Below are 18,730 nucleotides of genomic sequence, written 5' to 3'. Positions count from 1 at the left end.
ATTAAACCCCATATTAAACCCATATTAAACCCCATCACTCAGTGTATCAACTATCCACCCACATTATACCCCATAATAAACCCATATTAAACCCCATCACTCAGTGTATAAACTATCCACCATATTAAACCCCATATTAAACCCATATTAAACCCCATATTAAACCCATCACTCAGAGTATCAACTATCCACCCATATTAAACCCATATTAAACCCCATATTAAACCCCATCACTCAGTGTATAAACTATCCACCATATTAAACCCCATATTAAACCCCATCACTCAGTGCATCAACTATCCAGCCACATTATACACCATATTAAACCCCATATTAAACCCATATTAAACCCCATCACTCAGTGTATCAACTATCCACCCACATTATACCCCATATTAAACCCCATCACTCTGTGTATAAACTATCCACCATATTAAACCCCATATTAAACCCATATTAAACCCCATCACTCAGTGTATCAACTATCCACCCACATTATACCCCATATTAAACCCCATATTAAACCCCACTCTGTGTATAAACTATCCACCATATTAAACCCCATATTAAACCCATATTAAACCCCATCACTCAGTGTATCAACTATCCACCATATTAAACCCCATATTAAACCCCATCACTCAGTGTATAAACTATCCACCATATTAAACCCCATATTAAACCCATCACTCAGTGTATCAACTATCCACCCATATTAAACCCCATAATAAACCCATATTAAACCCCATCACTCAGTGTATAAACTATCCACCATATTAAACCCCATATTAAACCCATATTAAACCCCATATTAAACCCATCACTCAGAGTATCAACTATCCACCCATATTAAACCCATATTAAACCCCATATTAAACCCCATCACTCAGTGTATAAACTATCCACCATATTAAACCCCATCACTCAGTGTATCAACTATCCACCCATATTAAACCCATATTAAACCCCATATTAAACCCCATCACTCAGTGTATAAACTATCCACCATATTAAACCCATATTAAACCCCATATTAAACCCCATCACTCAGTGTATAAACTATCCACCATATTAAACCCCATCACTCAGTGTATCAACTATCCACCCATATTAAACCCCATATTAAACCCCATCACTCAGTGTATCAACTATCCACCATATTAAACCCATATTAAACCCCAGCACTCAGTGTATCAACTATCCACCATATTAAACCCCATATTAAACCCCATATTAAACCCCATATTAAACCCCATATTAAACCCCATATTAAACCCATATTAAACCCCATATTAAACCCCATATTAAACCCATATTAAACCCCATATTAAACCCCATATTAAACCCCATATTATACCCCATATTAAACCCCATATTAAACCCCATCACTCAGTGTATAAACTATCCACCATATTAAACCCATATTAAACCCCATATTAAACCCCATATTAAACCCCATCACTCAGTGTATAAACTATCCACCATATTAAACCCCATCACTCAGTGTATCAACTATCCACCATATTAAACCCCATATTAAACCCCATATTATACCCCATATTAAACCCCATCACTCAGTGTATAAACTATCCACCATATTAAACCCATATTAAACCCCATATTAAACCCCATCACTCAGTGTATAAACTATCCACCATATTAAACCCCATCACTCAGTGTATCAACTATCCACCCACATTATACCCCATATTAAACCCCATCACTCAGTGTATCAACTATCCACCCATATTAAACCCCATATTAAACCCCATCACTCAGTGCATCAACTATCCAGCCACATTATACACCATATTAAACCCATCACTCAGTGTATCAACTATCCACCCATATTATACCCCATATTAAACCCCATCACTCAGTGCATCAACTATCCACCCATATTATACCCCATATTAAACCCATATTAAACCCCATCACTCAGTGTATAAACTATCCACCATATTAAACCCCATATTAAACCCCATCACTCAGTGCATCAACTATCCAGCCACATTATACACCATATTAAACCCCATATTAAACCCATATTAAACCCCATCACTCTGTGTATAAACTATCCACCATATTAAACCCCATATTAAACCCATATTAAACCCCATCACTCAGTGTATCAACTATCCACCCACATTATACCCCATATTAAACCCCATATTAAACCCCACTCTGTGTATAAACTATCCACCATATTAAACCCCATATTAAACCCATATTAAACCCCATCACTCAGTGTGTCAACTATCCACCATATTAAACCCCATATTAAACCCCATCACTCAGTGTATAAACTATCCACCATATTAAACCCCATATTAAACCCCATCACTCAGTGCATCAACTATCCAGCCACATTATACACCATATTAAACCCCATATTAAACCCATATTAAACCCCATCACTCTGTGTATAAACTATCCACCATATTAAACCCCATATTAAACCCATATTAAACCCCATCACTCAGTGTATCAACTATCCACCCACATTATACCCCATTTAAACCCCATATTAAACCCCACTCTGTGTATAAACTATCCACCATATTAAACCCCATATTAAACCCATATTAAACCCCATCACTCAGTGTGTCAACTATCCACCATATTAAACCCCATATTAAACCCCATCACTCAGTGTATAAACTATCCACCATATTAAACCCCATATTAAACCCATCACTCAGTGTATCAACTATCCACCCATATTAAACCCCATAATAAACCCATATTAAACCCCATCACTCAGTGTATAAACTATCCACCATATTAAACCCCATATTAAACCCATATTAAACCCCATATTAAACCCCATCACTCAGTGTATAAACTATCCACCATATTAAACCCCATCACTCAGTGTATCAACTATCCACCCATATTAAACCCATATTAAACCCCATATTAAACCCCATCACTCAGTGTATAAACTATCCACCATATTAAACCCATATTAAACCCCATCACTCAGTGTATAAACTATCCACCATATTAAACCCCATCACTCAGTTTATCAACTATCCACCCATATTAAACCCCATATTAAACCCCATCACTCAGTGTATCAACTATCCACCATATTAAACCCCATCACTCAGTGTATCAACTATCCACCATATTAAACCCCATATTAAACCCCATATTAAACCCCATATTAAACCCCATATTAAACCCATATTAAACCCCATATTAAACCCCATATTAAACCCCATATTAAACCCCATATTAAACCCCATATTATACCCCATATTAAACCCCATATTAAACCCCATCACTCAGTGTATAAACTATCCACCATACTAAACCCATATTAAACCCCATATTAAACCCCATATTAAACCCCATCACTCAGTGTATAAACTATCCACCATATTAAACCCCATCACTCAGTGTATAAACTATCCACCATATTAAACCCCATATTAAACCCCATCACTCAGTGCATCAACTATCCAGCCACATTATACACCATATTAAACCCCATATTAAACCCATATTAAACCCCATCACTCAGTGTATCAACTATCCACCCACATTATACCCCATATTAAACCCCATATTAAACCCCACTCTGTGTATAAACTATCCACCATATTAAACCCCATATTAAACCCATATTAAACCCCATCACTCAGTGTATCAACTATCCACCCATATTAAACCCCATAATAAACCCATATTAAACCCCATCACTCAGTGTATAAACTATCCACCATATTAAACCCCATATTAAACCCATATTAAACCCCATCACTCAGTGTATCAACTATCCACCCACATTATACCCCATATTAAACCCCATATTAAACCCCATCACTCTGTGTATAAACTATCCACCATATTAAACCCCATATTAAACCCATATTAAACCCCATCACTCAGTGTATCAACTATCCACCCACATTATACCCCATAATAAACCCATATTAAACCCCATCACTCAGTGTATAAACTATCCACCATATTAAACCCCATATTAAACCCATATTAAACCCCATATTAAACCCCATCACTCAGTGTATAAACTATCCACCATATTAAACCCCATATTAAACCCCATCACTCAGTGCATCAACTATCCAGCCACATTATACACCATATTAAACCCCATATTAAACCCATATTAAACCCCATCACTCAGTGTATCAACTATCCACCCACATTATACCCCATATTAAACCCCATCACTCTGTGTATAAACTATCCACCATATTAAACCCCATATTAAACCCATATTAAACCCCATCACTCAGTGTATCAACTATCCACCCACATTATACCCCATATTAAACCCATATTAAACCCCATATTAAACCCCACTCTGTGTATAAACTATCCACCATATTAAACCCCATATTAAACCCATATTAAACCCCATCACTCAGTGTATCAACTATCCACCATATTAAACCCCATATTAAACCCCATCACTCAGTGTATAAACTATCCACCATATTAAACCCCATATTAAACCCATATTAAACCCCATATTAAACCCATCACTCAGAGTATCAACTATCCACCCATATTAAACCCATATTAAACCCCATATTAAACCCCATCACTCAGTGTATAAACTATCCACCATATTAAACCCCATCACTCAGTGTATCAACTATCCACCCATATTAAACCCATATTAAACCCCATATTAAACCCCATCACTCAGTGTATAAACTATCCACCATATTAAACCCATATTAAACCCCATATTAAACCCCATCACTCAGTGTATAAACTATCCACCATATTAAACCCCATCACTCAGTGTATCAACTATCCACCCATATTAAACCCCATATTAAACCCCATCACTCAGTGTATCAACTATCCACCATATTAAACCCATATTAAACCCCATCACTCAGTGTATCAACTATCCACCATATTAAACCCATATTAAACCCCATCACTCAGTGTATCAACTATCCACCCATATTAAACCCCATATTAAACCCATATTAAACCCCATCACTCAGTGTATCAACTATCCACCCACATTATACCCCATATTAAACCCCATCACTCAGTGTATCAACTATCCACCCATATTAAACCCCATATTAAACCCCATCACTCAGTGCATCAACTATCCAGCCACATTATACACCATATTAAACCCATCACTCAGTGTATCAACTATCCACCATATTAAACCCCATATTAAACCCATATTAAACCCCATCACTCAGTGCATCAACTATCCACCCATATTATACCCCATATTAAACCCATATTAAACCCCATCACTCAGTGTATCAACTATCCACCCACATTAAACCCCATATTAAACCCCATCACTCAGTGTATCATCACTCAGTGTATAAACTATCCACCATATTAAACCCCATATTAAACCCATATTAAACCCCATCACTCAGTGTATCAACTATCCACCCACATTATACCCCATATTAAACCCCATATTAAACCCCATCACTCTGTGTATAAACTATCCACCATATTAAACCCCATATTAAACCCATATTAAACCCCATCACTCAGTGTATCAACTATCCACCCACATTATACCCCATAATAAACCCATATTAAACCCCATCACTCAGTGTATAAACTATCCACCATATTAAACCCCATATTAAACCCATATTAAACCCATCACTCAGAGTATCAACTATCCACCCATATTAAACCCATATTAAACCCCATATTAAACCCCATCACTCAGTGTATAAACTATCCACCATATTAAACCCCATATTAAACCCCATCACTCAGTGCATCAACTATCCAGCCACATTATACACCATATTAAACCCATATTAAACCCCATCACTCAGTGTATCAACTATCCACCCACATTATACCCCATATTAAACCCCATATTAAACCCCATCACTCTGTGTATAAACTATCCACCATATTAAACCCCATATTAAACCCATATTAAACCCCATCACTCAGTGTATCAACTATCCACCCACATTATACCCCATATTAAACCCCATATTAAACCCCACTCTGTGTATAAACTATCCACCATATTAAACCCCATATTAAACCCATATTAAACCCCATCACTCAGTGTATCAACTATCCACCATATTAAACCCCATATTAAACCCCATCACTCAGTGTATAATCTATCCACCATATTAAACCCCATATTAAACCCATATTAAACCCATCACTCAGTGTATCAACTATCCACCCATATTAAACCCCATAATAAACCCATATTAAACCCCATCACTCAGTGTATAAACTATCCACCATATTAAACCCCATATTAAACCCATATTAAACCCCATATTAAACCCATCACTCAGAGTATCAACTATCCACCCATATTAAACCCATATTAAACCCCATATTAAACCCCATCACTCAGTGTATAAACTATCCACCATATTAAACCCCATCACTCAGTGTATCAACTATCCACCCATATTAAACCCATATTAAACCCCATATTAAACCCCATCACTCAGTGTATAAACTATCCACCATATTAAACCCATATTAAACCCCATATTAAACCCCATCACTCAGTGTATAAACTATCCACCATATTAAACCCCATCACTCAGTGTATCAACTATCCACCCATATTAAACCCCATATTAAACCCCATCACTCAGTGTATCAACTATCCACCATATTAAACCCATATTAAACCCCATCACTCAGTGTATCAACTATCCACCATATTAAACCCATATTAAACCCCATCACTCAGTGTATCAACTATCCAGCCACATTATACACCATATTAAACCCCATCACTCAGTGTATCAACTATCCACCCATATTAAACCCCATATTAAACCCCATCACTCAGTGTATAAACTATCCACCCATATTAAACCCCATATTAAACCCCATATTAAACCCCATATTAAACCCCATATTAAACCCCATATTAAACCCCATCACTCAGTGTATAAACTATCCACCATATTAAACCCATATTAAACCCCATATTAAACCCCATCACTCAGTGTATAAACTATCCAGCCATATTAAACCCCATATTAAACCCCATATTAAACCCCATCACTCAGTGTATAAACTATCCACCATATTAAACCCCATCACTCAGTGTATCAACTATCCACCATTTAAACCCCATATTAAACCCCATCACTCAGTGTATCAACTATCCCCCATATTAAACCCCATCACTCAGTGTATCAACTAACCACCATATTAAACCCCATATTAAACCCCATATTAAACCCCATATTAAACCCCATATTAAACCCATATTAAACCCCATATTAAACCCCATATTAAACCCCATATTAAACCCCATCACTCAGTGTATCAACTATCCACCATATTAAACCCATATTAAACCCCATCACTCAGTGTATCAACTATCCACCATATTAAACCCATATTAAACCCCATCACTCAGTGTATCAACTATCCAGCCACATTATACACCATATTAAACCCCATCACTCAGTGTATCAACTATCCACCCATATTAAACCCCATATTAAACCCCATCACTCAGTGTATAAACTATCCACCCATATTAAACCCCATATTAAACCCCATATTAAACCCCATATTAAACCCCATATTAAACCCCATATTAAACCCCATCACTCAGTGTATAAACTATCCACCATATTAAACCCATATTAAACCCCATATTAAACCCCATCACTCAGTGTATAAACTATCCAGCCATATTAAACCCCATATTAAACCCCATATTAAACCCCATCACTCAGTGTATAAACTATCCACCATATTAAACCCCATCACTCAGTGTATCAACTATCCACCATATTAAACCCCATATTAAACCCCATCACTCAGTGTATCAACTATCCCCCATATTAAACCCCATCACTCAGTGTATCAACTAACCACCATATTAAACCCCATATTAAACCCCATATTAAACCCCATATTAAACCCCATATTAAACCCCATATTAAACCCATATTAAACCCCATATTAAACCCCATATTAAAACCCCATATTAAACCCCATATTAAACCCCATATTAAACCCCATCACTCAGTGTATAAACTATCCACCATATTAAACCCCATATTAAACCCCATCACTCAGTGCATCAACTATCCAGCCACATTATACACCATATTAAACCCCATATTAAACCCATATTAAACCCCATCACTCAGTGTATCAACTATCCACCCACATTATACCCCATATTAAACCCCATATTAAACCCCATCACTCTGTGTATAAACTATCCACCATATTAAACCCCATATTAAACCCATATTAAACCCCATCACTCAGTGTATCAACTATCCCCCATATTAAACCCCATCACTCAGTGTATCAACTATCCACCATATTAAACCCCATATTAAACCCATATTAAACCCCATATTAAACCCATCACTCAGCGTATCAACTATCCACCCATATTAAACCCCATATTAAACCCATATTAAACCCCATCACTCAGTGTATCAACTATCCACCCACATTATACCCCATATTAAACCCCATCACTCAGTGTATCAACTATCCACCCATATTAAACCCCATATTAAACCCCATCACTCAGTGCATCAACTATCCAGCCACATTATACACCATATTAAACCCCATCACTCAGTGTATCAACTATCCACCATATTAAACCCCATATTAAACCCATATTAAACCCCATCACTCAGTGCATCAACTATCCACCCATATTATACCCCATATTAAACCCATATTAAACCCCATCACTCAGTGTATCAACTATCCACCCACATTAAACCCCATATTAAACCCCATCACTCAGTGTATCATCACTCAGTGTATAAACTATCCACCATATTAAACCCCATATTAAACCCATATTAAACCCCATCACTCAGTGTATCAACTATCCACCCACATTATACCCCATATTAAACCCCATATTAAACCCCATCACTCTGTGTATAAACTATCCACCATATTAAACCCCATATTAAACCCATATTAAACCCCATCACTCAGTGTATCAACTATCCACCCACATTATACCCCATAATAAACCCATATTAAACCCCATCACTCAGTGTATAAACTATCCACCATATTAAACCCCATATTAAACCCATATTAAACCCCATATTAAACCCCATATTAAACCCCATATTATACCCCATATTAAACCCCATATTAAACCCCATCACTCAGTGTATAAACTATCCACCATATTAAACCCCATATTAAACCCCATCACTCAGTGCATCAACTATCCAGCCACATTATACACCATATTAAACCCCATATTAAACCCATATTAAACCCCATCACTCAGTGTATCAACTATCCACCCACATTATACCCCATATTAAACCCCATATTAAACCCCATCACTCTGTGTATAAACTATCCACCATATTAAACCCCATATTAAACCCATATTAAACCCCATCACTCAGTGTATCAACTATCCACCCACATTATACCCCATATTAAACCCCATATTAAACCCCACTCTGTGTATAAACTATCCACCATATTAAACCCCATATTAAACCCATATTAAACCCCATCACTCAGTGTATCAACTATCCACCATATTAAACCCCATATTAAACCCCATCACTCAGTGTATAATCTATCCACCATATTAAACCCCATATTAAACCCATATTAAACCCATCACTCAGTGTATCAACTATCCACCCATATTAAACCCCATAATAAACCCATATTAAACCCCATCACTCAGTGTATAAACTATCCACCATATTAAACCCCATATTAAACCCATATTAAACCCCATATTAAACCCATCACTCAGAGTATCAACTATCCACCCATATTAAACCCATATTAAACCCCATATTAAACCCCATCACTCAGTGTATAAACTATCCACCATATTAAACCCCATCACTCAGTGTATCAACTATCCACCCATATTAAACCCATATTAAACCCCATATTAAACCCCATCACTCAGTGTATAAACTATCCACCATATTAAAACCCATTTTAAACCCCATATTAAACCCCATCACTCAGTGTATAAACTATCCACCATATTAAACCCCATCACTCAGTGTATCAACTATCCACCCATATTAAACCCCATATTAAACCCCATCACTCAGTGTATCAACTATCCACCATATTAAACCCATATTAAACCCCATCACTCAGTGTATCAACTATCCACCATATTAAACCCATATTAACCCCATCACTCAGTGTATCAACTATCCAGCCACATTATACACCATATTAAACCCCATCACTCAGTGTATCAACTATCCACCCATATTAAACCCCATATTAAACCCCATCACTCAGTGTATAAACTATCCACCCATATTAAACCCCATATTAAACCCCATATTAAACCCCATATTAAACCCCATATTAAACCCCATATTAAACCCCATATTAAACCCCATCACTCAGTGTATAAACTATCCACCATATTAAACCCATATTAAACCCCATATTAAACCCCATCACTCAGTGTATAAACTATCCACCATATTAAACCCCATCACTCAGTGTATCAACTATCCACCATATTAAACCCCATATTAAACCCCATCACTCAGTGTATCAACTATCCCCCATATTAAACCCCATCACTCAGTGTATCAACTAACCACCATATTAAACCCCATATTAAACCCCATATTAAACCCCATATTAAACCCCATATTAAACCCATATTAAACCCCATATTAAACCCCATATTAAACCCCATATTAAACCCCATATTAAACCCCATCACTCAGTGTATAAACTATCCACCATATTAAACCCCATATTAAACCCCATCACTCAGTGCATCAACTATCCAGCCACATTATACACCATATTAAACCCCATATTAAACCCATATTAAACCCCATCACTCAGTGTATCAACTATCCACCCACATTATACCCCATATTAAACCCCATATTAAACCCCATCACTCTGTGTATAAACTATCCACCATATTAAACCCCATATTAAACCCATATTAAACCCCATCACTCAGTGTATCAACTATCCCCCATATTAAACCCCATCACTCAGTGTATCAACTATCCACCATATTAAACCCCATATTAAACCCATATTAAACCCCATATTAAACCCATCACTCAGAGTATCAACTATCCACCCATATTAAACCCCATATTAAACCCATATTAAACCCCATCACTCAGTGTATCAACTATCCACCCACATTATACCCCATATTAAACCCCATCACTCAGTGTATCAACTATCCACCCATATTAAACCCCATATTAAACCCCATCACTCAGTGCATCAACTATCCAGCCACATTATACACCATATTAAACCCCATCACTCAGTGTATCAACTATCCACCATATTAAACCCCATATTAAACCCATATTAAACCCCATCACTCAGTGCATCAACTATCCACCCATATTATACCCCATATTAAACCCATATTAAACCCCATCACTCAGTGTATCAACTATCCACCCACATTAAACCCCATATTAAACCCCATCACTCAGTGTATCATCACTCAGTGTATAAACTATCCACCATATTAAACCCCATATTAAACCCATATTAAACCCCATCACTCAGTGTATCAACTATCCACCCACATTATACCCCATATTAAACCCCATATTAAACCCCATCACTCTGTGTATAAACTATCCACCATATTAAACCCCATATTAAACCCATATTAAACCCCATCACTCAGTGTATCAACTATCCACCCACATTATACCCCATAATAAACCCATATTAAACCGCATCACTCAGTGTATAAACTATCCACCATATTAAACCCCATATTAAACCCATATTAAACCCCATATTAAACCCCATATTATACCCCATATTAAACCCCATATTAAACCCCATCACTCAGTGTATAAACTATCCACCATATTAAACCCCATATTAAACCCCATCACTCAGTGCATCAACTATCCAGCCACATTATACACCATATTAAACCCCATATTAAACCCATATTAAACCCCATCACTCAGTGTATCAACTATCCACCCACATTATACCCCATATTAAACCCCATATTAAACCCCATCACTCTGTGTATAAACTATCCACCATATTAAACCCCATATTAAACCCATATTAAACCCCATCACTCAGTGTATCAACTATCCCCCATATTAAACCCCATCACTCAGTGTATCAACTATCCACCATATTAAACCCCATATTAAACCCATATTAAACCCCATATTAAACCCATCACTCAGAGTATCAACTATCCACCCATATTAAACCCCATATTAAACCCATATTAAACCCCATCACTCAGTGTATCAACTATCCACCCACATTATACCCCATATTAAACCCCATCACTCAGTGTATCAACTATCCACCCATATTAAACCCCATCACTCAGTGCATCAACTATCCAGCCACATTATACACCATATTAAACCCCATCACTCAGTGTATCAACTATCCACCATATTAAACCCCATATTAAACCCATATTAAACCCCATCACTCAGTGCATCAACTATCCACCCATATTATACCCCATATTAAACCCATATTAAACCCCATCACTCAGTGTATCAACTATCCACCCACATTAAACCCCATATTAAACCCCATCACTCAGTGTATCATCACTCAGTGTATAAACTATCCACCATATTAAACCCCATATTAAACCCATATTAAACCCCATCACTCAGTGTATCAACTATCCACCCACATTATACCCCATTTTAAACCCCATATTAAACCCCATCACTCTGTGTATAAACTATCCACCATATTAAACCCCATATTAAACCCATATTAAACCCCATCACTCAGTGTATCAACTATCCACCCACATTATACCCCATAATAAACCCATATTAAACCCCATCACTCAGTGTATCAACTATCCACCCACATTATACCCCATATTAAACCCCATCACTCAGTGTATCAACTATCCACCCATATTAAACCCCATATTAAAACCCCATCACTCAGTGCATCAACTATCCAGCCACATTATACACCATATTAAACCCCATCACTCAGTGTATCAACTATCCACCATATTAAACCCCATATTAAACCCATATTAAACCCCATCACTCAGTGCATCAACTATCAACTCCTATTATACCGCATATTAAACCCATATTAAACCCCATCACTCAGTGTATCAACTATCCACCCACATTAAACCCCATATTAAACCCCATCACTCAGTGTATCATCACTCAGTGTATAAACTATCCACCATATTAAACCCCATATTAAACCCATATTAAACCCCATCACTCAGTGTATCAACTATCCACCCACATTATACCCCATATTAAACCCCATATTAAACCCCATCACTCTGTGTATAAACTATCCACCATATTAAACCCCATATTAAACCCATATTAAACCCCATCACTCAGTGTATCAACTATCCACCCACATTATACCCCATAATAAACCCATATTAAACCCCATCACTCAGTGTATAAACTATCCACCATATTAAACCCCATATTAAACCCATATTAAACCCCATATTAAACCCCATATTAAACCCCATATTATACCCCATATTAAACCCCATATTAAACCCATCACTCAGAGTATCAACTATCCACCCATATTAAACCCATATTAAACCCCATATTAAACCCCATCACTCAGTGTATAAACTATCCACCATATTAAACCCCATATTAAACCCCATCACTCAGTGCATCAACTATCCAGCCACATTATACACCATATTAAACCCCATATTAAACCCATATTAAACCCCATCACTCAGTGTATCAACTATCCACCCACATTATACCCCATATTAAACCCCATATTAAACCCCATCACTCTGTGTATAAACTATCCACCATATTAAACCCCATATTAAACCCATATTAAACCCCATCACTCAGTGTATCAACTATCCACCCACATTATACCCCATATTAAACCCCATATTAAACCCCACTCTGTGTATAAACTATCCACCATATTAAACCCCATATTAAACCCATATTAAACCCCATCACTCAGTGTATCAACTATCCACCATATTAAACCCCATATTAAACCCCATCACTCAGTGTATAATCTATCCACCATATTAAACCCCATATTAAACCCATATTAAACCCATCACTCAGTGTATCAACTATCCACCCATATTAAACCCCATAATAAACCCATATTAAACCCCATCACTCAGTGTATAAACTATCCACCATATTAAACCCCATATTAAACCCATATTAAACCCCATATTAAACCCATCACTCAGAGTATCAACTATCCACCCATATTAAACCCATATTAAACCCCATATTAAACCCCATCACTCAGTGTATAAACTATCCACCATATTAAACCCCATCACTCAGTGTATCAACTATCCACCCATATTAAACCCATATTAAACCCCATATTAAACCCCATCACTCAGTGTATAAACTATCCACCATATTAAACCCATATTAAACCCCATATTAAACCCCATCACTCAGTGTATAAACTATCCACCATATTAAACCCCATCACTCAGTGTATCAACTATCCACCCATATTAAACCCCATATTAAACCCCATCACTCAGTGTATCAACTATCCACCATATTAAACCCATATTAAACCCCATCACTCAGTGTATCAACTATCCACCATATTAAACCCATATTAAACCCCATCACTCAGTGTATCAACTATCCAGCCACATTATACACCATATTAAACCCCATCACTCAGTGTATCAACTATCCACCCATATTAAACCCCATATTAAACCCCATCACTCAGTGTATAAACTATCCACCCATATTAAACCCCATATTAAACCCCATATTAAACCCCATATTAAACCCCATATTAAACCCCATATTAAACCCCATATTAAACCCCATATTAAACCCCATCACTCAGTGTATAAACTATCCACCATATTAAACCCATATTAAACCCCATATTAAACCCCATCACTCAGTGTATAAACTATCCAGCCATATTAAACCCCATATTAAACCCCATATTAAACCCCATCACTCAGTGTATAAACTATCCACCATATTAAACCCCATCACTCAGTGTATCAACTATCCACCATATTAAACCCCATATTAAACCCCATCACTCAGTGTATCAACTATCCCCCATATTAAACCCCATCACTCAGTGTATCAACTATCCACCATATTAAACCCCATATTAAACCCCATATTAAACCCCATATTAAACCCCATATTAAACCCCATATTAAACCCATATTAAACCCCATATTAAACCCCATATTAAACCCCATATTAAACCCCATATTATACCCCATATTAAACCCCATATTAAACCCCATCACTCAGTGTATAAACTATCCACCATATTAAACCCCATATTAAACCCCATCACTCAGTGCATCAACTATCCAGCCACATTATACACCATATTAAACCCCATATTAAACCCATATTAAACCCCATCACTCAGTGTATCAACTATCCACCCACATTATACCCCATATTAAACCCCATATTAAACCCCATCACTCTGTGTATAAACTATCCACCATATTAAACCCCATATTAAACCCATATTAAACCCCATCACTCAGTGTATCAACTATCCACCCACATTATACCCCATATTAAACCCCATATTAAACCCCACTCTGTGTATAAACTATCCACCATATTAAACCCCATATTAAACCCATATTAAACCCCATCACTCAGTGTATCAACTATCCACCATATTAAACCCCATATTAAACCCCATCACTCAGTGTATAATCTATCCACCATATTAAACCCCATATTAAACCCATATTAAACCCATCACTCAGTGTATCAACTATCCACCCATATTAAACCCCATAATAAACCCATATTAAACCCCATCACTCAGTGTATAAACTATCCACCATATTAAACCCCATATTAAACCCATATTAAACCCATCACTCAGAGTATCAACTATCCACCCATATTAAACCCATATTAAACCCCATATTAAACCCCATCACTCAGTGTATAAACTATCCACCATATTAAACCCCATCACTCAGTGTATCAACTATCCACCCATATTAAACCCATATTAAACCCCATATTAAACCCCATCACTCAGTGTATAAACTATCCACCATATTAAACCCATATTAAACCCCATATTAAACCCCATCACTCAGTGTATAAACTATCCACCATATTAAACCCCATCACTCAGTGTATCAACTATCCACCCATATTAAACCCCATATTAAACCCCATCACTCAGTGTATCAACTATCCACCATATTAAACCCATATTAAACCCCATCACTCAGTGTATCAACTATCCACCCATATTAAACCCCATATTAAACCCCATCACTCAGTGTATAAACTATCCACCCATATTAAACCCCATATTAAACCCCATATTAAACCCCATATTAAACCCCATATTAAACCCCATATTAAACCCCATATTAAACCCCATATTAAACCCCATCACTCAGTGTATAAACTATCCACCATATTAAACCCATATTAAACCCCATATTAAACCCCATCACTCAGTGTATAAACTATCCAGCCATATTAAACCCCATATTAAACCCCATATTAAACCCCATCACTCAGTGTATAAACTATCCACCATATTAAACCCCATCACTCAGTGTATCAACTATCCACCATATTAAACCCCATATTAAACCCCATCACTCAGTGTATCAACTATCCCCCATATTAAACCCCATCACTCAGTGTATCAACTATCCACCATATTAAACCCCATATTAAACCCCATATTAAACCCCATATTAAACCCCATATTAAACCCCATATTAAACCCCATATTAAACCCCATATTATACCCCATATTAAACCCCATATTAAACCCCATCACTCAGTGTATAAACTATCCACCATATTAAACCCATATTAAACCCCATATTAAACCCCATATTAAACCCCATCACTCAGTGTATAAACTATCCACCATATTAAACCCCATCACTCAGTGTATCAACTATCCACCATATTAAACCCCATCACTCAGTGTATCAACTATCCACCATATTAAACCCCATATTAAACCCCATATTAAACCCCATATTAAACCCCATATTAAACCCCATCACTCAGTGTATAAACTATCCAGACATATTAAAACGTATCTTTCTCATCTCTTGATGAAAACACCGTACGATGTTCAGACGACACCTTGTGGTAACAACATATTACATCAGAGTTTCTCTTCCTTCAAACAAAATATATTTTATTTAAAAAAAACTAAACTGAAAATACCTGCTCGTCGGGGGTAAAGGAGCACAGCTAGATTCAAAACCTTAAACGGTACAACAAAATGTAGATTTCTGCCGAAATAGACAGACCCAGCGGTGTTTATTTAATAATGAGAGGGACTGAGACAATAACTAGTAATGCTCCATACTCCAAGGAGAGTTTACAGTCTCATCTTTCTGGTAGAAAATGTTATACATTGCTGAGGTATGGTCAGTTAAGGACACAAGGACACAAGCTCAAGCACATAGTACTACATCTATGTGACAATACCGGCACTAATTCATATAAGAGCCGACAGACAGTTTTCTCCAATAAGTCCATGGAGCAGACAAGAGACTACAACATGTCCAGACCAGTTTCAACTTCAGCTGTGAGAGCCAAGTGATCTGCTGGGAGGATTTGGAGCAGAGAGCTCAGAGATTGGGCATTCTCGCACGACAAGACCGCAGGACCCCTTATACAACGACAAGAGAGCGTTTCGTACACCAAAATGTCAGTCAGGAACCAGAATCCCCAAATATGGTACTTAAGGTCTAATTAAAGGCCTGACCTTTCCCAGGCTCTTAGGGTTTCTAAGAATTAGGAGAGGCATGTTCTGTGAGTAAGAGGTTTAGAGAAATCCCACTTGATACGGATGGTCATTAAGGCTTTCTAGAAATCTCTAAGGCTGTCCGGAACATCCACAGAAGACATGTTAGTCCTCGTGCAAAGCTCAACGACTCATTGGCCCGTCTCCAGAAGTCATTAACCCTCCAGGTCAGACCGACGCCTCCTGGTCACACCGACGCCTCCTGGTCACACTTCGCCTCCTGGTCACACCGACGCCTCCTGGTCACACCGAGGCCCCCTGGACACCCCCTGGACACATCGACGCCCCCTGGTCACACCGACGCCCCCAGGTCACACCGACGCCCCCAGGTCACACCGACGCCCCCAGGTCACACCGACGCCCCCTGGACACACCGACGCCCCCAGGTCACACCGATGCCCCCAGGTCACACCGACGCCCCCTGGACACCCCCTGGTCACACCCGACGCCCCCAGGTCACACCGACGCCCCCCTGGACACCCCCTGGTCACACCGACGCCCCCAGGTCACACCGACGCCCCCCTGGACACACCGACGCCCCCTGGTCACACCGACGCCCCCTGGTCACACCGACGATTATTATTATTTATTTAACAGTATATTATTATTATTTATTTAACAGTATATTATTATTTATTTAACAGTATATTATTATTATTTATACAGTATATTATTATTATTATTTAACAGTATATTATTATTATTTATTTAACAGTATATTATTATTATTTAACAGTATATTATTATTATTATTTAACAGTATATTATTATTATTTATTTAACAGTATATTATTATTATTATTTAACAGTATATTATTATTATTTAACAGTATATTATTATTATTTATTTAACAGTATATTATTATTATTTAACAGTATATTATTATTATTTATTTAACAGTATATTATTATTATTATTTAACAGTATATTATT

At 37.3% G+C, this 18,730-nt stretch overlaps 1 pseudogene across 1 annotated transcript in view; it reads right to left on the bottom strand.

Annotated features, from left to right (window-relative positions):
- LOC116361456 (general transcription and DNA repair factor IIH helicase subunit XPB-like) overlaps positions 1-18,730 on the bottom strand; it is a 91,432-nt pseudogene that overhangs the window by 43,443 nt on the left and 29,259 nt on the right. The gene's annotated exons all lie outside the window — the stretch shown is intronic.

The sequence above is a fragment of the Oncorhynchus kisutch genome, unplaced genomic scaffold, assembly GCF_002021735.2.
Source record: "Oncorhynchus kisutch isolate 150728-3 unplaced genomic scaffold, Okis_V2 scaffold697, whole genome shotgun sequence".
NCBI classification, from domain to species: Eukaryota; Metazoa; Chordata; class Actinopteri; order Salmoniformes; family Salmonidae; genus Oncorhynchus; species Oncorhynchus kisutch.
The sequence above is the reverse complement of the archived record's forward strand: the minus strand, read 5'-3'. Positions and strand labels throughout refer to the sequence as shown.